The sequence below is a fragment of the Phocoena sinus genome, chromosome X (genome assembly GCF_008692025.1).
Source record: "Phocoena sinus isolate mPhoSin1 chromosome X, mPhoSin1.pri, whole genome shotgun sequence".
Taxonomy (NCBI): Eukaryota; Metazoa; Chordata; class Mammalia; order Artiodactyla; family Phocoenidae; genus Phocoena; species Phocoena sinus.
Genome location: NC_045784.1, coordinates 79,412,835 through 79,435,762, shown reverse-complemented (window position 1 = coordinate 79,435,762; position 22,928 = coordinate 79,412,835). Strand labels below are relative to the sequence as shown.

The 22,928-nt window shown below is 39.2% G+C and overlaps 1 non-coding gene across 1 annotated transcript; it reads left to right on the top strand.

Moving 5' to 3' along the window:
* The first annotated feature begins 360 nt into the window (after positions 1–360).
* Positions 361–463, top strand: LOC116748165. The gene has a single exon (XR_004348181.1). It is a non-coding gene; the product is annotated as a U6 spliceosomal RNA (small nuclear RNA).
* The last annotated feature ends 22,465 nt before the right edge of the window (positions 464–22,928 follow it).

Sequence of the window (22,928 nt, the reverse complement as noted above, 5' to 3'; positions counted from 1 at the left end):
GAAATGTAGCAAGCTAACTGGTTAGCTTGCAAGTATGGTAAAAAAAATCCCAGAACTTTCACAGTTCTTAATTTTTAAAAAATAATTTGCATTCTTTAAATAATTATACATTTAAATCATATGGGCACATACCAGGTTGTTTATAAATATGATGAACATAAAAACATCATCACTTTTCTTTGAGTCTCTACAGTATAATCTATTATGGTTTGGCTACTTACGGGAACAAATATCTTACATGAAAGTGAACTGTTCTAGATTTTTTTCTGCATGTAGTTTACTCTCCAAAGTAATGTGCACTTTTTAAAATCACAAAGTTCCACAAAAGTAAAACTTCTTGTTTAAAAAAGAATACCATTTTCACTTCAGCAGTACACATACTAAAGTTAATATGATACAAAGAAGATTATTAAGGTCTGTACTCAAGGATGATATGAAAATTTATGAAATGTTTCATATTTGGGGGAAGAAAATGAATAAAAGAATGTCTTGATAATATAAATAAATATATAAAATAATATACAATATAAAATAATAAATATATATATATAATATAAAAGAATAAAAGAAAAAGGAAGATTAAACAGTTGGGTTAAATATAAAACTAATAATAAGATGGTAGATAAAAGCCAGATATATCAATAATCATTTTAAATGCAACTGATGTCCTAATTAAAAGACTAAAATTGTCAAAGTGGATTAAAAATTACATGTTTTTTTAAGTGGAAATCAAAGGGTACTTAAATAAAAGGGCACAATGCTTAAAAGTAAAAAAGATGATGAAAGACATACCATTTAAGTAGTAATCAAAAGAAAACTGGTATGGCTATAATGTGATGATGAAAAAAAGACTATGGTAAGAAATATTACTGGAGAAATATATGTGCAGCACATAATAATAAAAAGTCAGTCCAAAACCCCACTTGAGGGACATTCTGCAAATACCTGACCAATACTCTTCAGAACTGTCAAGTTCATCAAAAACAAAAAAAGTCTGAGAGACAGTCATAGCCAAAAGGAATCTAAGAAGACATGATAAGCAAATGTAATGTGGTATCCTGGATGAGATACTGGAACAGAGAAAGTACATCAGGGGAAAACTAAGGAAATATGAATAAAGTACGGTGTTTAGGCTATAATAATGAATCAATATAAGTTCATGAATTATAACAAATGTACCATTGTATTATAAGATTTTAATAAAAGGGCATCCTGAATGGGATAAACTCTCGGTGCTGTCTTCCCAATTTTTCTATTAATTTAAAAGTATTCTAAAATGAAAATTTCATTTAAAAATATATAACATAGATAATTTATATCTAGTATTTTAAAAAACTAAAAATCCATAAAAAGCAGACAATCCAAAAGAAAAATGAACAAAATTTTTGAATATATACTTACAAACAGAATATCCAAGTGGGGAAAAAATATGAAAACTTGCCCTATCTCATTAGCCCTTCAGGTCATGTAAATCAAAATCACAATATAATAACACTATCCACCCATGAGAATGATTAAAATGAAAAGAACAAAAGTAACTGTTCCCAGGGTTAGAGCAACTGGAACTTTCATACGTTGCTGCAGGAGTGTTATTGGCATAACACTTGAAAAAGTGTTTACTAAAACTGAATATACACATACTGTATGATGCAGTAATTCCACTCCTCCAGTATATACCATCGAAATGCTTACATATACTCACCAAAAGACACATATGAGAATGTTCATAACAGCACTACTTGTAATAACCCCAGTTGGAAGCAAACTTTTGATTCTGATTTTCAGAGCACTCAACTTTGATTAGAGAATCTGCCCAACTTATTTTGCTCCTGATATTACCTCCGGTTTGCGATCTCCACTTAACCCTGGATTTTCATTAGTGTCTCTGAACCAGCCTAAGAACTTTCCCTTAACCGAAATGAACAGTTCTTCAAAGGATAATCAGGGGATTCCTTTGGGCTAAGTTAGAGGAATAAAAGGAGTTAGGTTGAGGTACTGCTGTAAGAAATAGGCTCATGAGATTTCTTCAACTAAGTAGAAAACCAGCACCATGGATGATGTCAGAAGTAAAGACAAAACAGTTACAAATCTTGTTTGCTTTAAAGAACCTTTGTGCAAGGCTGAGAACATAAGCTGATCAGTTGCTTTCACGCTTTCTTTAGGTACTGTTTCAAACAGAGCAACAAAAATCTAACCCCACATAATGAAATAATATAATGTCATATGTTCACTTCATATACATTTGGCTATAATTCACTCGAGTAACACATTATGAATGCAAATGAATCATTTTAATTTATAATGAAGTGGTAAACAGTAAAGAGCACATTTATGGTCATGCTTTGTGGGACTTAACATGGGTAAAGAATGGAAAGAGGAAAAAGTTCTCCAGTGCCTACTACAGTGTCTGGCACAGAGTAGGTGATTTAAAAATATATGTTGACAACTGGAAAAATCCTCTATCTGTTTATAAAAGGAGAGAAGAGGCAGCGTCTGATGAAAGGGTTCTTTTTTTATGAACATACTACTCATACTGCTCACAGTAACTGATGGCTAGTCTCTGCAAAGTACATTCTTTTGAATAGATAAACCAAATATTTGTAAAATGTCATCCTGCTTATTCTCTCTAAAGGATGATTAAAATCAAACCCCTCTTTTCAAGGTGTAATTATGTACAATTGTCAAAAACGTTTGCAAATATAATTTATAACTCATATTTAAATTTTCATGTTAAATTAGTGGAAGTTGCTACTTAAAAAGAAATAGCAAAAAAGTTTGTTAGGGCTTTGTATAAATTTCTCCTTCCTTAGAAAATGTGTCATTGGTAAAAGGTCAAATTTAATATTGACCAGTAAATTAGTTTTCTTTGGCTTTTAGAGATTATAACAATGGATTTATCTGAAAATATAGATTGAGACGGTATTAACTACATCCTTTTTAGATCCATAGAATAATTTTGGGGGAGAATTACTCATTTTCTTCTTACTAGTATTACCAGATTAATTAATCATCTGAAAAATCAGTACACTTATTTGTTCCAGTGGTTGACCATATTCATTAGAAATATCCATGCCAAAAGGAATTTTCTTCTAGAAAGCATATTTATATTGGACTCAGTGATACAGTGTTTAGCTGGATATTTTGTTTTATGTATGCATTATTCTTTTTTTTTTTTTTTTTTTTTTTTTTGCGGTACGCGGGCCTCTCACTGTTGTGGCCTCTCCCGTTGCGGAGCAACAGGCTCCGGACGCGCAGGCTCAGTGGCCATGGCTCACGGGCCCAGCCGCTCCGCGGCATGTGGGATCCTCCCACACCGGGGCACGAACCCGTGTCCCCTGCATCGGCAGGCGGACTCTCAACCACTGCGCCACCAGGGAAGCCCTGCATTATTCTTTAACTGCAACTCAAATGTGCATTATACCCATTGTCAATAAGTAGAAATTACTTGTCTGTCAAGTTTATTGTAGAAGCATTTAAAATGCAAAAAAGATTAAATCATAAATTTATGTTTCCCTAGAACCCAGTGAACCATAAAAACAATGCAAAGTTTGCTGAGGAAGATGGCGGAAGAGTAAGACGCGGAGATCGCCTTCCTCCCCACGGATACACCAGAAATACATCCACACGTGGAACAACTCCTACAGAACTCCTACTGAAGGCTGGCAGAAGACCTCAGACCTCCCAAAAGGCAAGAAACTCCCCACGTAACTGGGTAGGGCAAAAGAAAAAACAGAGACAAAAGAATAAGGACGGCACCTGCACCAGTGGGAGGGAGCTGTGAAGGAGGAAAAGTTTCCACACACTAGGAAGCCCCTCCGCGGGAGGAGACTGCGGGAGGCAGAGGGGGGAGTTTCGGGACCGCGGAGTAGTGCACAGCGACGGGTGCGGAGGGCAAAGCGGGGAGATTCCTGCACAGACGATCGGTGCTGACCGGCACTCACCAGCCCGAGTGGCTTGTCTGCTCACCCGCCGGGGCGGGCGGGGCTGCGAGCTGAGGCTCGGGTTTTGGTTTTGGACGGAGCTCAGGGAGAGGACTGGGGTTGGCGGCTTGAACATAGCCTGAAGGGGTTAGTGCACCACGACTAGCCGGGAGGGAGTTCGGGGAAAAGCCTGCACCTGCCGAAGAGGCAAGAGACTTTTTCTTCCCTCTTTGTCTCCTGGTGCGCGAGGAGAGGGGTTTAAGAGCGCTGCTTAAAGGAACTCCAGAGACGGGCGCGAGCCGCGGCTGAGGGCGCGAGCCCCCGAGACGGGCGCGAGCCGCGGCTGAAAGCGCAAACCCCAGAGACGGGCGCGAGCCGCGGCTGAGGGCGCGAGCCCCCGAGACGGGCGCAAGCCGCGGCTGAAAGCGCAAATCCCAGAGACGGGCGCGAGCCGCGGCTAAAACCGCGGACCCCAGAGACGGGCGGGAGACGCTAAGGCTGCTGCTGCCGCCACCAAGGGGCCTGTGTGCGAGCACAGGTCACTCTCCACACCCCTCTTCCGCGGAGCCTGTGCAGCCCGCCACTGCCAGGTTCCCGGGATCCAGGGACAACTTCCCCGGGAGTACGCACGGCGGGTCTCAGGCTGGTGCAACGTCACGCCGGCCTCTGCCGCAACGTCACGCTGCCTCTGCAGCTGCAGGCCCGCCCCGCACGTAGTGCCCCTCCTACCCCCATCCCCCAACCCCCGGCCTGAGTGAGCCGGAGGCCCCGAATCAGCGGCTCCTTTAACCCCGTCCTGGCTGAGCGAAAAAACAGACGCCCTCCAGCGACCTACACGCAGAGGCAGGGCCAAATCCAAAGCTGAGCTCCTGTGAGCTGTGAAAACAAAGAAGAGAAAGGGAAATCTCTCCCAGCAGCCACAGAAGCAGCGGATTAAAGCTCCACAATCAACTTGATATACCCTGCATCTGTGGAATACCTGAATAGACAAGGAATGATCCCAAATTGAAGAGGTGGAATTTAGGAGCGAAATCTATGATTTTTTTCCCTTTTCCTCTTTTTGTGAAGGTGTACGTGTATGCTCCTGTGTGACATCTAGTCTGTATACTCTAGCTTCCACCATTTGTCCTAGGGCTCTATCCGTCCATGACTTTTTTTTAAAAATTCTTTTAATTAATAATTAAGTTTAATTGTAATAACTTTATTATACTTTACCTTCGTTCTTTCTTTCTTTCCTTCCTTCCCTCCCTCCTTTAGACAACGAATCACCCCAAATTGAGGAGGTGGTCTCAGGGAGCAGGATTTATGATTTTTCCCCCTTTACCTCTTTTTGTGAAGGTGTATGTGTATGCTTCTGTGTAAGATTTTCTCTGTATAGCTTTGCTTCCAACATTTGTCCTAAGGTTCTATCCGTCCCTTTTTTTTTTTTTCTAAATATTTTTTAATTCAATAACTATATTATACTTTATTTTATTTTTACTGTATCATCTTTCTTTCTGTCTTTTTTTCCTTCTTTCCCTCCTTCCTTCCTTCCTCCCTCCCTCCCTCCCTCCCTCCTTTCTTTCCTTCTTTGCTTCTTTCTTCCTTCCTTCCTTTCCTCCTTTCCTTCTTTCTTTCCTCATACTTCTACTAATTCTCTCTACTTTTTCTCCCTTTTATTCTGAGCCGTGTGGATGAAAGGCTCTTGGTGCTCCAGCCAGGAGTCAGGGCTCTGCCTCTGAGGTAGGAGAGCCAACTTCAGGTCACTGGTCAACAAGAGACCTCCCAGCTCCACATAATATTAAACAGCGGAAATCTCCCAGAGACCTCCATCTTAACACCAGCACCCAGCTTCACTCAACGACCAGCAAGCCACAGTGCTGGACAACCTATGCCAAACAACTAGCAAAACAGGAACACAACCCCACCCATTAGCAGAGAGGCTGCCTAAAATCATAATAAGGCCAGAGACACCCCAAAACACACCACCAGACGTGAACCTGCCCACTAGAGAGACAAGATCCAGCCTCATCCAGCACAACACAGGCACTAGTCCCCTCCACCAGGAAGCCTACACAACCCACTGAAACAACCTTAGCCACTGGAGACAGACATCAAAAACAACGGGAACTACGAACCTGCAGCCTGCAAAAAGGAGACCCCAAACACAGTAAGATAAGCAAAATGAGAAGACAGAAAAACACACAGCAGATGAAGGAGCAAGATAAAAACCCACCAGACCTAACAAATGAAGAGGAAATAGGCAATCTACCTGAAAAAGAATTCAGAATAATGATAGTAAGGATGATCCGAAATCTTGGAAGTAGAATGGACAAAATGCAAGAAACAGTTAACAAGGACCTACAAGAACTAAAGATGAAACAAGCAACGATGAACAATGCAATAAATGAAATTAAAATCACTCTAGATAGGATCAATAGCAGAATAACTGAGGCAGAAGAACGGATAAGTGACCTGGAAGATAAAGTAGTGGAAATAACTACTGCAGAGCAGAATAAAGAAAAAAGAATGAAAAGAACTGAGGACAGTCTCAGAGACCTCTGGGACAACATGAAACGCACCAACATTCGAATTATAGGGGTTCCAGAAGCAGAAGAAAGAAAGAAAGGGACTGAGAAAATATTTGAAGAGATTATAGTTGAAAACTTCCCTAATATGGGAAAGGAAATAGTTAATCAAGTCCAGGAAGCACAGAGGGTCCCATACAGGATAAATACAAGGAGAAACACGCCAAGACACATATTAATCAAACTGTCAAAAATTAAATACAAAGAAAGCATATTAAAAGCAGCAAGGGAAAAACAACAAATAACACACAAGGGAATCCCCATAAGGTTAACAGCGGACCTCTCAGCAGAAACCCTACAAGCCAGAAGGGAGTGGCAGGATATACTGAAAGTGATGAAGGAGAATAGCCTGAAACCAAGACTACTCTACCCAGCAAGGATCTCATTCACATTTGATGGAGAAATTAAAACCTTTACAGACAAGCAAAAGCTGAGAGAGTTCAGCACCACCAAACCAGCTTTACAACAAATGCTAAAGGAACTTCTCTAGACACGAAACACAAGAGAAGGAAATGACCTATAGTAGCGAACCCAAAACGATATATAAAATGGAAATAGGAACATACATATCAATAATTACCTTAAATGTAAATGGACTAAATGCTCCCACCAAAAGACACAGATTGGCTGAATGGATACAAAAACAAGACCCTTATATATGCTGTCTACAAGAGACCCACTTCAGAACTAGAGACACATACAGACTGAAAGTAAGGGGATGGAAAAAGATATTCCATGCAAATGGAAACCAAAAGAAAGCTGGAGTAGCAATTCTCATATCAGACAAAATAGACTTTAAAATAAGGACTATTAAAAGGGACAAAGAAGGACACTACATAATGATCAAGGGATCGATCCAAGAAGAAGATATAACAATTGTAAATATTTATGCACCCAACATAGGAGCACCTCAATACATAAGGCAAATACTAACAACCATAAAAGGGGAGATCAACAGTAACACATTCATAGTAGGGGACTTTAACACCCCACTTTCACCCATGGACAGATCATCCAAAATGAAAATAAATAAGGAAACACAAGCTTTAAATGATACATTAAACAAGATGGACTTAATTGATATTTATAGGACACTCCATCCAAAAACAACAGAATACACATTTTTCTCAAGTGCTCATGGAACATTCTCCAGGATAGATCATATCTTGGGTCACAAATCAAGCCTTGGTAAATTTAAGAAAACTGAAATTGTATCAAGTATCTTTTCCGACCACAACGCCATGAGACTAGATATCAATTACAGGAAAAGATCTGTAAAAAATACAAACACATGGAGGCTAAACAATACACTACTTAATAATGAAGTGATCACTGAAGAAATCAAAGAGGAAATAAAAAAATACCTAGAAACAAATGACAATGGAGACACAACGACCCAAAACCTATGGGATGCAGCAAAAGCAGTTCTAAGGGGGAAGTTTATAGCAATACAAGCCCACCTTAAGAAGCAGGAAACATCTCGAATAAACAACCTAACCTTGCACCTCAAGCAATTAGAGAAAGAAGAACAAAAAAACCCCAAAGCTAGCAGAAGGAAAGAAATCATAAAAATCAGATCAGAAATAAATGAAAAAGAAATGAAGGAAACAATAGCAAAGATCAATAAAACTAAAAGCTGGTTCTTTGAGAAGATAAACAAAATAGATAAACCACTAGCCAGACTCATCAAGAAAAAAAGGGAGAAGACTCAAATCAATAGAATTAGAAATGAAAAAGGAGAAGTAACAACTGACACTGCAGAAATAAAAAAAATCATGAGAGATTACTACAAGCAACTCTATGCCAATAAAATGGACAATCTGGAAGAAATGGACAAATTCTTAGAAATGCACAACCTGCCAAGACTGAATCAGGAAGAAATAGAAAATATGAACAGACCAATCACAAGCACTGAAATTGAAACTGTGATTAAAAACCTTCCAACAAACAAAAGCCCAGGACCAGATGGCTTCACAGGTGAATTCTATCAAACGTTTAGAGAAGAGCTAACACCTATCCTTCTCAAACTCTTCCAAAATATAGCAGAGGGAGGAACACTCCCAAATTCCTTCTACGAAGCCACCATCACCTTGATACCAAAACCAGACAAGGATGTCACAAAGAAAGAAAACTACAGGCCAATATCACTGATGAACATAGATGCAAAAATCCTCAACAAAATACTAGCAAACAGAATCCAACAGCACATTAAAAGGGTCATACACCATGATCAAGTGGGGTTTATTCCAGGAATGCAAGGATTCTTCAATATACGCAAATCTATCAATGTGATAAACTATATTAACAAATTGAAGGAGAAAAACCATATGATCATCTCAATAGATGCAGAGAAAGCTTTCGACAAAATTCAACACCCATTTATGATAAAAACCCTCCAGAAAGTAGGCATAGAGGGAACTTTCCTCAACATAATAAAGGCCATATATGACAAGCCCACAGCAAACATCATCCTCAATGGTGAAAAACTGAAAGCATTTCCACTAAAATCAGGAACAAGACAAGGTTGCCCACTCTCACCACTCTTATTCAACATAGTTTTGGAAGTTTTAGCCACAGCAATCAGAGAAGAAAAGGAAATAAAAGGAATCCAAATTGGAAAAGAAGAAGTAAAGCTGTCACTGTTTGCAGATGACATGATACTATACATAGAGAATCCTAAAGATGCTACCAGAAAACTACTAGAGCTAATCAATGAATTTGGTAAAGTAGCAGGATACAAAATTAATGCACAGAAATCTCTGGCATTCCTATATACTAATGATGAAAAATCTGAAAGTGAAATCAAGAAAACACTCCCATTTACCATTGCAACAAAAAGAATAAAATATCTAGGAATAAACCTACCTAAGGATACGAAAGACCTGTATGCAGAAAATTATAAGACACTGATGAAAGAAATTAAAGATGATACAAATAGATGGAGAGATATACCATGTTCTTGGATGGGAAGAATCAACATTGTGAAAATGACTCTACTACCCAAAGCAATCTACAGATTCAATGCAATCCCTATCAAACTACCACTGGCATTTTTCACAGAACTAGAACAAAAAATTTCGCAATTTGTATGGAAACACAAAAGACCCCGAATAGCCAAAGCAATCTTGAGAACGAAAAAAGGAGCTGGAGGAATAAGGCTCCCTGACTTCAGACTATATTACAAAGCAACAGTAATCAAGACAATATGGTACTGGCACAAAAACAGAAAGATAGATCAGTGGAACAGGATAGAAAGCCCAGAGATAAACCCACGCACATATGGACACCTTATCTTTGATAAAGGAGGCAGGAATGTACAGTGGAGAAAGGACAGCCTCTTCAATAAATGGTGCTGGGAAAACTGGACAGGTACATGTAAAAGTATGAGATTAGATCACTCCCTAACACCATACACAAAAATAAGCTCAAAATGGATTAAAGACCTAAATGTAAGGCCAGAAACTATCAAACTCTTAGAAGAAAACATAGGAAGAACACTCTATGACATAAATCACAGCAAGATCCTTTCTGACCCACCTCCTAGAGTAATGGAAATAAAAACAAAAATAAACAAATGGGACCTAATGAAACTTCAAAGCTTTTGCACAGCAAAGGAAACCATAACCAAGACCAAAAGACAACCCTCAGAATGGGAGAAAACATTTGCAAATGAAGCAACTGACAAAGGATTAATCTCCAAAATTTACAAGCAGCTCATGCAGCTCAATAACAAAAATACAAACAACCCCATCCAAAAATGGGCAGAAGACCTAAATAGACATTTCTCCAAAGAAGATATACAGAATGCCAACAAACACATGAAAGAATGCTCAACATCATTAATCATTAGAGAAATGCAAATCAAAACTACAATGAGATATCATCTCACACCAGTCAGAATGGCCATCATCAAAAAATCAAGAAACAATAAATGCTGGAGAGGGTGTGGAGAAAAGGGGACACTCTTGCACTGCTGGTGGGAATGTGAATTGGTTCAGCCACTGTGGAGAACAGTATGGAGGTTCCTTAAAAAACTACAAATAGAATTACCATATGACCCAGCAATCCCACTACTTGGCATATATCCTGAGAAAACCAAAATTCAAAGAGAGTCATGTACCAAAATGTTCATTGCAGCTCTATTTACAATAGCCAGGACATGGAAACAACCTAAGCGCCCATCATCGGATGAATGGATAAAGAAGATGTGGCACATATACACAATGGAATATTACTCAGCCTTAAAAAGAAATGAAATTGAGCTATTTGTAATGAGATGGATAGACCTAGAATCTGTCATACAGAGTGAAGTAAGTCAGAAAGAAAAAGACAAATACCGTATGCTAACACATATATATGGAATTTAAGGGAAAAAAATGTCATGAAGGACCTAGGGGTAAGATAGGAATAAAGACGCAGACCTACTGGAGAACGGACTTAAGGATATGGGGAGGGGGAAGGGTGAGTTTTGACAGGGCGAGAGAGAGTCATGGACATATACACACTAACAAACGTAGTAAGGTAGATAGCTGGGGGGAAGCAGCCGCAAGGCACAGGGATATTAGCTCGGTGCTTTGTGACAGCCTGGAAGGGTGGGATGGGGAGAGTGGGAGGGAGGGAGACGCAAGAGGGAAGACATATGGGAACATATGTATATGTATAGCTGATTCACTTTGTTGTAAATCAGAAACTAACACACCATTGTAAAGCAATTATACCCCAATAAAGATGTTTAAAAAAAAAAAAAAAAAAAAAAAAAAAAAAAAAAGTTTGCTGAAAGTTTGCCAGACATCAACATTTAGAATTAAGCTCGACATTTCTGTCCTTTACTCATTAAATTTCTGGCCATGCACTTTATACGGTATATACAGTGGGTCATTGTGAAGTATCAAGCCAAGTATAAAAACTGTAATAGTTTTCAGAAGTGAAGAAAATTCAGTCTCCCATGGAAAAGAATAAAATGGGATGCCCCCAAAATAGATAAAAAGGAACTTCCCTGGTGGTGCAGTGGTTAAGAATCCACCTGCCAATGCAGGGGACGTGGGTTCGAGCCCTGGTCTGGGAAGATCCCACATGCCACAGAGCAACTAAGCCCGTGCGCCATAACTACTGAACCCGCGTGCACAGCTACTGAAGGCCGTATGCCTAGAGCCCATGCTCCACAACAAGAGAAGCCACCTCAGTGAGAAGCCCGTGCACCACAATGAAGAGTCGGCACTGCTCACCACAACTAGAGAAAGCCCATGCACAGCAATGAAAACCCAACACAGCCAAAAATTTTAAATAAATAAATTTTTTTTTTTAAAAAGAAAAAAAGCCGACAATACAGATTATAATTAATTTGGAGCTCTTCCAAATTCAGTGAAATAATTGATATGAAAACATCAAAAATCCCAAAATAAAGGTAAGATTGGACTTTATTCTAAAAGATATGTTGAGGAGGAAAGGGGGAAGATGGTGGAAGAGTAAGACGTGGAGGTCACCGTCCTCCCCACAGATGCATCAGAAATACATCTACATGTGGAACAAGTCCTACAGAACACCTACTGAACGCTGGCAGAAGACCTCAGACCTCCCAAAAGGCAAGAAACTCCCCACATACCTCAGTAGGGCAAAAGACAAAAGAATAAACAGAGACAAAAGAATAGGGACGGAACCAGCACCAGTGGGAGGGAGCTGTGAAGGAGGAAAGGTTTCCACACACTAGGAAGCCCCTTCATGGGCGGCAACTGCAGGAGGCGGAGCGGGGAAGCTATGGAGCCGTGGAGGAGAGCACAAGAACAGGTGTGCGGAGGGCAAAATGGAGAGATTCCCCCACAAAGGATCAGTGCCAACCAGCACTCACCAGCCTGAGAGGCTGGTCTGTTCACCCACCGGGGTGGGCGGGGCTGGGAGCTGAGGCTCGGAATTTGGTCAGAGCGCAGGGAGAGGACTGGGGCTGGCTGCGTGAACACAGCCTGCAGGGGGTTAGTGCACCACGGTTAGCCGGGAGGGAGTCCGGGGAAATGTCTGGACCTGCCAAAGCAGCAAGAGACTTTTTCTTCCCTCTTTGTTTCCTGGTGCGCGAGGAAAGGGGATTAAGAGCACTGCTTAACAAGCTCGAGAGACGGGCGGGAGCCGCGGCTAACAGCAGAGACAGGCATGAGACGCTAAGGCTGCTGCTGCCGCCACCAAGAAACCTGTGTGCGAGCACAGATCACTATCCACACCTCCCCTCCGGGGAGCCTGTGCAGCCCGCCACGGCCAGTGTCCAGGGATCCAGAGACAACTTCCCTCGGAGAACGCACGGCATGCTCAGGCTGGTGCAACGTCACGCCAGCCTCTGCCCCCGCAGCCTCGCCCCACACTGCATACCCCTCCCTCCTCCTGGGCTGAGTGAGCCAGAGTCCCCGAATCAGCGGCTCATTTAACCCCATCCTGTCTGAGCAAAGAACAGACACCCTCCAGTGACCTACACGCAGAGGCGGGGCCAAATCCAAAGCTGAGCCCCGGGAGCTGTGCGAACAAAGAAGAGAAAGGGAAATCTCTCCCAGCAGCCTCAGGAGCACTGGATTAAATCTCCACAATCAACTTGATGTACCCTGCGTCTGTGGAATACTTGAATAGACAACGAATCATCCCAAATTGAGGAGGTGGACTTTGAGAGCAAGATTTATTATTTTTTCCCCTTTTCCTCTTTTTATGAGTGTGTATGTGTATGTTTCTGTGTGAGATTTTGTCTATATAGCTTTGCTTTCACTATTTGTCCTAGGGTTCTATCCATCCTTTTTTTGTTTTAGTTTAAAAATATTTTTCTCTTAATAATTATGTTTTATTTTAATAACTTTATTTTATCTTACTTTATTTTATTTTATTTTACCCTCCTTCTTTCTACTTTTTCTCCCTTTTATTCTGAGCTGTATTGATGAAAGGCTCTTGGTGCTGCAGCCAGGACTCAGTGCTGTACCTCTGAGGTGGGAGAGCCAACTTCAGAACACTCGTCCACAAGAGCCATCCCAGCTCCATGAGATATCAAATGACAAAAATCTCCCAGAGATCTCCATCTCAACGCCAGCACCCAGCTTCACTCAACGACCAGCAAGCTACAGTGCTGGACACCCTATGCCAAACAACTAGCAAGACAGGAACACAACCCCACCCATTAGCAGAGATGCTGCCTAAAATCATAATAAGTCCACAGACACCCCAAAAAAGACCACCAGACGTGGACCTGCCCACCAGAAAGACAAGATCCAGCCTCATCCACCAGAACACAGGCAGTAGTCCCCTGCACCAGGAAGCCTAAACAACCCACTGAACCAACTTTAGCCACTGGGGACAGACACCAAAAAAAACGGGAACTCAGCCTGCAAAAAGAAGACCCCAAACACAGTAAGATAAGCAAAATGAGAAGACAGAAGAACACACAGCAGATGAAGGAGCAAGATAAAAACCCACCAGACCTAACAAATGAAGAGGAAATAGGCAGTCTACCTGAAAAAAGACTTCAGAATAATGATAGTAAAGATGATCCAAAATCTTGGAAGTAGAATAGACAAAATGCAAGAAACATTTAACAAGGACCTAGAAGAACTAAAGGTGAAACAAGCAATGATGAACAACACAATAAATAAAATTAAAAATAATCTAGAAGGGATCAAGAGCAGAATAACTGAGGCAGAAGAACGGATACATGACCTGGAAGATAAAATAGTGGAAATAACTACTGCAGAGCAAAATAAAGAAAAGTGAAAAGAACTGAGGACAGTCTCAGAGACCTCTGGGACAACATTAAATGCACCAACATTCGAATTAGAGGGTTTCCTGAAGAAGAAGAGAAAAAGAAAGGGACTGAGAAAATATTTGAAGAGATTATAGTTGAAAATTTCCCTAATATGGGAAAGGAAATAAGTAGTCAAGTCCAGGAAGCACAGAGAGTCCCATACAGGATAAATACCAGGAGAAACCCGCCAAGACACATATTAATCAGACTGTCAAAAATTAAATACAAAGAAAACATATTAAAAGCAGCAAGGGAAAAAGAAAACACACACACACACACACACACACACACACACACACACACACACGGGAATCCCCATAAGGTTAAGAGCTGCTCTTTCAGCAGAAACTCTGCAAACCCGAAGGGACTGACAGGACATATTTAAAGTGATGAAGGAGAAAAACCTACAACCAAGATTACTCTACCAGCAATGATCTCATTCAGATTTGATGGAGAAGTTAAAAGCTTTATAGACAAGCAAAAGCTGAGAGAGTTCAGCACCACTAAACCAACTTTACAACAAATGCTAAAAGCCCTTCTCTAGGAAAGAAGCACAAGAGAAGGAAAAGACCTACAATAACAAGCCCAAAACAATTAAGAAAATGGGAATAGGAACATACATATCGATAATTACCTTAAGGGTAAATGGATTAAATGCTCCCACCAAAAGACACAGACTGGCTGAGTGGATACAAAAACAACACCCATATATATGTGATCTACAAGAGACGCACTTCAGACCTAGAGACACATACAGACTGAAAGTAAGGGGGTGGAAAAAGATATTCCTTGCAAATGGAAACCAAAAGAAAGTTGGAGTAACAATTCTCATATCAGACAAAATAAGCTTTAAAATAAAGACTATTAGAAGAGACAAAGAAGAACACTACATAATGATCAAGGGATCGATCCAAGAAGAAGATATAACAATTGTAAATATTTATGAACCCAACATAGGAGCACCTCAATACATAAGGCAAATACTAACAGCCATAAAAGGGGAAATCGACAGTAACACATTCATAGTAGGGGACTTTAACACCCCACTTTCACCCATGGACAGATCATCCAAAATGAACATAAATAAGGAAACACAAGCTTTAAATGATACATTAAACAAGATGGATGTAATTGATATTTATAGGACATTCCACCCAAAAACAACAGGATACGCATTTTTCTCAAGTGCTCATGGAACATTCTCCAGGATAGATCATGTCTTGGGTCACAAATCAAGCCTTGGTAAATTTAAGAAAATTGAAATTGTATCAAGTATCTTTTCCAACCACAACACTATGAGACTAGATATCAATTACAGGAACAGGTCTGTAAAAAATACAAACACATGGAGGCTTAACAATACACTGCTTAATAACGAAGTGATCACTGAAGAAATCAAAGAGGAAATAAAAAAGTACCTAGAAACAAATGACAATGGAGACACAATGACCCAAAACCTATGGTATGCAGCAAAAGCAGTTCTAAGAGGGAAGTTTATAGCAATACAAGCCCACCTTAAGAAAGAGGAAACATCTCGAATACACAATCTAACCTTGCACCTAAAGCAATTAGAGAAAGAAGAACAAAAAAACCCCGAAGTTAGCAGAAGGAAATAAATCATACAGGTCAGATCAGAAATAAATGAAAAAGAAATGAAGGACACGATAGCAAAGATTAATAAAACTAAAAGCTGGTTCTTTGAGAAGATAAACAAAACTGATAAACCATTAGCCAGACTCATCAAGAAAAAAAGGGAGAAAGGACTTCTCTGGTGGTGCAGTGGTTGAGAGTCCGCCTGCCGATGCAGGGGACATGGGTTCGTGCCCCAGTCCGGGGAAGATCCCACATGCCACGGAGCGGCTGGGCCCATGTCCATGGCCACTGATCCTGTGTGTCCGGAGCCTGTGCTCCGCAACGGGAGGGGCCACAACAGTGAGAGGCCAGAGTACCACAAAAAAAAAAAAAAAAAAAAAAAAAAAAACTGACACTGCAGAAATACAAAAGATCATGAGAGATTACTAGAAATAACTCTATGTCAATAAAATGGACAACCTGGAAGAAATGGACAAATTCTTAGAAATGCACCACCTGCCAAGACTGAATGAGGAAGAAATAGAAAATATGTATAGACCAATCACAAGCACTGAAATTGAAACTATGATTAAAAATCCTCCAAAAAACAAAAGCCAAGGACCAGATGGCTTCACAGGAGAATTCTATCAAACATTTAGAGAAGAGCTAACACCTATCATTCTCAAACTCTTCCAAAATATAGCAGAGGGAGGAACACTCCCAAACTCATTCTATGAGGCCACCATCACGCTGATATCAAAAACAGACAAGGATGTCACAAAGAAAGAAAGCTACAGGCCAATATTACTGATGAACATAGATGCAAAAATCCTCAACAAAATACTAGCAAACAGAATCCAACAGCACATTAAAAGGATCATACACCATGATCGAATGGTGTTTATTCCAGGAATGCAAGGATTCTTCAATATATGCAAATCAATCAATGTGATACACCATATTAACAAATTGAAGGAAAAAAACCATATGGTCATCTCAATAGATGCAGAAAAAGCTTTTGACAAAATTCAACACCGATTTATGATAAAAACTCTCCAGGAGGTAGGCATAGAGGGAAGTTTCCTTAACATAATAAAGACCATATATGACAAACCTACAGCCAACCTCATGCTCAATGGTGAAAAACTGAAAGCATTTCCACTAAGATCAGGATCAAGACAAGGTTGTCTACTCTCACCACTCTTATTCAACATAGTTTTGGAAGTTTAGGCCACAGCAGTCAGAGAAGAAAAGGAAATAAAAGGAATACAAATCATAAAAGAAGAAAGAAAGCTGTCACTGTCTGCAGATGACATGGTATTATACATAGAGAACCCAAAATATGGTACCAGAAAACTACTAGAGCTAATCAATGAATTTGGTAATGTAGCAGGATACAAAATTAATGCACAGAAATCTCTGGCATTCCTGTACACTAATGATGAAAAATCTGAAAGTGAAATTAAGAAAACACTCCCATTTACCATTGCAGCAAATAGAATAAAATATCTAGGAATAAACCTACGTAAGGAGACTAAAGACCTGTGTACAGAAAATTATAAGACACTGATGAAAGAAATTAAAGATGATACAAATAGATGGAGAGGTATACCATGTTCTTGGATTGGAAGTATCAACATTATGAAAATTACTCTACTACCCAAAGCAAGCTGCAGATTCAATACAATCCCTATCAAAGTACCACTGGCATTTTTCACAGAACTACAACAAAAATTTTCACAATTAGTATGGAAACACAAAAGACTTCAAATAGCCAAAGCAATCTTGAGAACAAAAAATGAAGCTGGAGGAATCAGGCTCCCTGACTTCAGACTATACTACAAAGCTACAGTAGTCAAGACAGTATGGTACTGGCACAAAAACAGAAATATAGATCAATGGAACAGTATAGAAAGCCCAGAGATAAACCCATGCACATATGGACACCTTATCTTTGATAAAGGAGGCAGGAATGTACAGTGGAGAAAGGACAGCCTCTTCAATAAGTGGTGCTGGGAAAACTGGACTGGTATATGTAAAAGTATGAGATTAGATCACTCCCTAACACCACACACACAAAAATAGCTCAAATAGGATTAAAGACTTAAATGTAAGTCCAGAAACTATCAAACTCTTAGAGGAAAACAGGCAGAACCCTCTATGACATAAATCACAGCAAGATACTTTTTGACCCACCTCCTAGAGAAATGGAAATAAAAACAAAAATAAACAAATGGGACCTAATGAAACTTCAAAGCTTTTGCACAGCAAAGGAAACCATAAACAAGACCAAAAGACAACCCTCAGAATGGGAGAAAATATTTGCAAGTGAAGCAACTGACAAAGGATTAATCTGCAAAATTTACAAGCAGCACATTGAGCTCAATAAAAAAAAAAAAATCCAATCCAAAAATGGGCAGCAGACCTAATTAGACATTTCTCCAAAGAAGATATAAAGACTGCCAACAAACACATTAAAGAATGCTCAACATCATTAATCATTAGAGAAATGCAAATCAAAACTATAATGAGATATCATCTCACACCAGTCAGAATGGCCATCATCAAAAAGTCTAGAAACAATAAATGCTGGAGAGGGTGTGGAGAAAAGGGAACACTCTTTCACTGCTGGTGGGAATGTGAATTGGTACAGCCACTATGGAGAACAGTATGGAGGTTCCTTAAAAAACTACAAATAGAACTACCATATGACCCAGCAAACCCACTACTGGGCATATACCCTGAGAAAAGCATAACTCAGTAAGAGAGCTGCAATGTTCATTGCAGCTCTATTTACAGTAGCCCAGAGATGGAAACAACCTAAGTGTCCATCATTGGATGAATGGATAAAGAAGATGTGGCACATATATACAATGGAATATTACTCCGCCATAAAAAGAAAGGCAATTGAGTTATTTGTAGTGAGGTGGATGGACCTAGAGTCTGTCATACAGAGTGAAGTAAGTCAGAAAGAGAAAGACAAATACTGTATGCTAACACATATATATGGAATCTAAGAAAAAAAATGTCATGAAGAACCTGGGGGTAAGATGGGAATAAAGACACAAACCTACTAGAGAATGGACTTGAGGATATGGGGAAGGGAAAAGGTGAGTTGTGACAAACGAGAGAGAGGCATGGACATATATACACTACCAAACTTAAGGTAGATAGCTAGTGGGAAGCAGCCACATAGCACAGGGAGATCAGCTCGGTGCTTTGTGACCGCCTGGAGGGGTGGGATAGGGAGGGTGGGAGGCAGGGAGACGCAAGAGGGAAGAGATACTGGAACATATGTATATGTATAACTGATTCACTTTATAATAAAGAAGAAACTAACACACCATTGTAAAGCAATTATACTCCAATAAAGATGTAAATAACAACAAAAAAAGATATGTTGAGTAACTTAGCTTCAAAGGAAAAAAGTGTATGGATTGAGGTTGCAAATTGCAATTCTATCTTTTTATCATTAACTCTTTTTTTTGTGGAATAAATAATAATTTGGAAGGAAAGATATATTATTGGAATTTAATCTAATATTCACATTAAGAAAGGTCTTTGTATTTAAATTATTTATTAGTTTCTTTTTATATTAATATAAATTTTTCCCTCTCAAAATCCACGTTTACTTGGTTGTGCTAGGATCATTAATGATCAAAAATGTAAATGTGCTGGAGATACTGCTTTGGGGAAAATCTCTGGTGTTCTCCTTACTTGCTGCAAGTAGTAAATCCTTTCTTCCACTCAAAACAAACAAACAAAAAAAGTAAACATGCTTAATAATTGAATATGTTAGAAAGCACTTTTTTTCCTAGATTGGAATCTATTGCTGATGTAATTAAATGTCGTAGATTGAACTAATGTTAACCACTTGACAATCCTGTGAGGAAAATAAGCTTAATTTTGAATCAAACTTTCCTCTGCCAAAGAAACTGTTCTTTTGTGTGAGGTAAGAATTTAAAAAATAAATGTGAGTTTATTTCCATTCCCTTTGCCTAAAATAGTAGTAGCAACTACCATAACTACCATCACTACCACTACAGAAATAAAAAAGGTAAGTAGAGTTTGATCCTTCTACTGTGGCTAAGGTTGGTGTTATGTGCTTACTTGTACATTTTCTAGAGTTGGAAGATTTTCTCCATGTAGAAACACACACAAAGGGTTTGGGAAGGCCCTCCAGTAGGTCCCTATGAAAGTGCAGCTCTTATGGGGAACCATATGTAATTTTCATTTCCCCAGCTTAAGCATAAGCTTTAGTGAAGATATGCAAATGGAAATGTCTAGTGAAAGAAGTTTCTGCTTTGGCAAAGTGTGTCATCCAGTGACAAAGAACAAGATAAATTTACTATACTAGAAGAGGAAGAAAGAAGAATAAGGAGAAGGAGAAGGAGAAGGAGAAGGAGAAGGAGAAGGAGAAGGAGAAGGAGAAGAAGAAGAAGAAGAAGAAGAAGAAGAAGAAGAAGAAGAAGAAGAAGAAGAAGAAGAAGAAGGAGAAAAGTAGTATAACATCTGATTTACAGCAACTTTTAGACTTCTATTGTTAAATGAATGCAGTCTAGCCTATATTTTAAACCTCCATCTGTGGCAAATAATGAAAGATGAAAGATACAGAATGAAGGAGAAAGTGATCTTGAGCTGTAGCATCAAAACATGCCTAATAAATCAATAGTCTTTTTTTTCTTATGCATCCTCTCAAATTGCACACTGAGTCATAGCAGCTGGGCTATGATACAAATCAGATAGTCAGACAGCCCAAAACACCAGATCAACAGATTTCTGAACCAGTATTATTCATCATATAGACATAGTCATTAGACCAATGAGACATGAAGCTTGTATTTACAGAATGATAAGTTCCAGATGAAAGCTGGAAGAATTTGATGTGACTCACAGATGTTTTGCTTATTTGACACACATCTGGATATTTGGAAACATCCAAATGATTAACTAGATCCTTTAGTTTCCTTGCAGCTGTTCTGTACCATATAAACAGTCTTCAGGCCTTCCTTAAGTTCAGACATTCCCTATAATTCACAAACATTATGCATGTATATATATATATATATATATATATATATATATATGCATACATATAACACAGCAAAACAGGGAGCAATACCTTCTCAGGGGACATTTGGCAATGTCTAAAGATGTTTTAATTATCATACATGGAGGATGCTACTGGCTTTGAGTAGTGGAGGCCAGGGATTCTGCTAAATATCCTACAATGCACAGGACAGCCCCCCACAACAAAGAATATTAGCTGAGGAGCTAGTTATTTAAATTAATTTGTCATTCTATATCCAGATGTTTTCAGATTATAAATCAAAGAGCCAACAATGGAGAGCAAACTTTACTGTAGACTGTTGTTTGGTAACCCCAGTATTAAACTAAACAATTAGAAAGAACCAGATGAATCAAACGTCAAGTTGTGCCTAGATTAGGATGAGTGGTGTGCTGGAGTCAACTGGTACTGGCTTGTACTGTTAAATTTTCAGGAATTTTGCAAGCCAAATGTATCACATTGATATCCTGAAACTGTCCATGTTGAGAGTATTTACATGGGGGAAATCAGCAAACACTACAACCAGAATTTTTCCACACTCGCCAGGGAGGCAGTTGTCAATCATTTGCCAGCACACCAACTGGTTAGGATACAGAGCATGAGTGACACCATAATATTATTGACCATCTACTTAATTGTATGAAAAACTATTTTTACAAGGCTAATTTAAAATATTATTTATCAGTATTTTTAGATTATTCTCTTCTAATCATGCTTTATACTTACATATAACATATCAATGTATTCCCACTGACAATGCCAACCTCTAATTATACCACAAATACTAACAGAAGCTTTAATTGACCACTTTCTGTAAAATAAAGCTAATTAAAATATTCTGCACTCTATTAGCCAAAGGCTAATTGTATAAATTCATACCATTAACTGACATGACCGGAGTCTTAGAAAAGTGAAGTGTATTTTAGTTAAGAAAAATAGATTATTCTTAAAAAGCTCAAAGTTGACAGATTCAAGAAATAAATGAGGCTTTGATGTAGCTAAATTAACTTTCTCCCTAAAGGAAAGGTCAGCAGCATTAGAATGCCAATTTTACTCAAAAAACTAAAGCCCCAGTTATCTTGGTTGGGAATGAATAGAGGAGAGTTATAATTTTTTCTCCTGATTTTCCATATTAGCTTCTTTGGTTTCAGGCAGATATTAATTTCCAAATCTCATAACACATCTGTGAAATACCAAGGAATCATTATTTAAAGAGATTTTTTTAGTTTTGGATAGCTTTTAGAGAACTTGTTGCAGAGCAGTCACTTGATCACATAGCCCATTTTTGAGCTGAAAGTATTTTGCTTTTTTCTGATTAACTTGGCACTCTGAGATGGAAAGAGCAGTTGTCTACTCACCTTCATTATTCTAATAGAATGTGAAATAAAAAGGATTATCTTCAACAGCCTAACTTTTCACTCCTCAAGATTAAATGTGAATTGAAAAAATCTTATTTTTAAATGAATTTCAAAATGTAAGTTGAAAGAATTAGGGAGCTACATAGCTTCTAAACTGAGTAATTTTAACCCTCACCACCACCCACAGAACATGGAACAACCTACTGACACATCTGTGTATATCAGTCCTTAAAATGTGATAAACAACTACATCAACAACTTCTGATAATCTTAGTGACAATATAGCATATCCACTTTATTCTGTGGATTTCCATCTATTAGCACTAACAATCAATCTCAATATAGCTAAGAGATCTCTTGGATCCTACATTGAATTCTCTGTACAAAAGGTCAAAGGTGGGGCTTCCCTGGTGGCGCAGTGGTTGAGAGTCTGCCTGCCGATGCAGGGGATGCGGGTTCGTGCCCTGGTCCTGGAAGATCCCACATGTCGCAGAGCGGCTGGGCCCGTGAGCCATGGCTGCTGAGCCTGTGCTTCCGGAGCCTGTGCTCCGCAACAGTAGAGGTCACAACAGTGAGAGGCCCGCGTACCGCAAAAAAAAAAAAAAAAAAAAAAAGGTCAAAGGTTTATCCAATTAGGTCACTGAGACCACAGATGATCAATAGTAATCCTGAGGAGGTAGG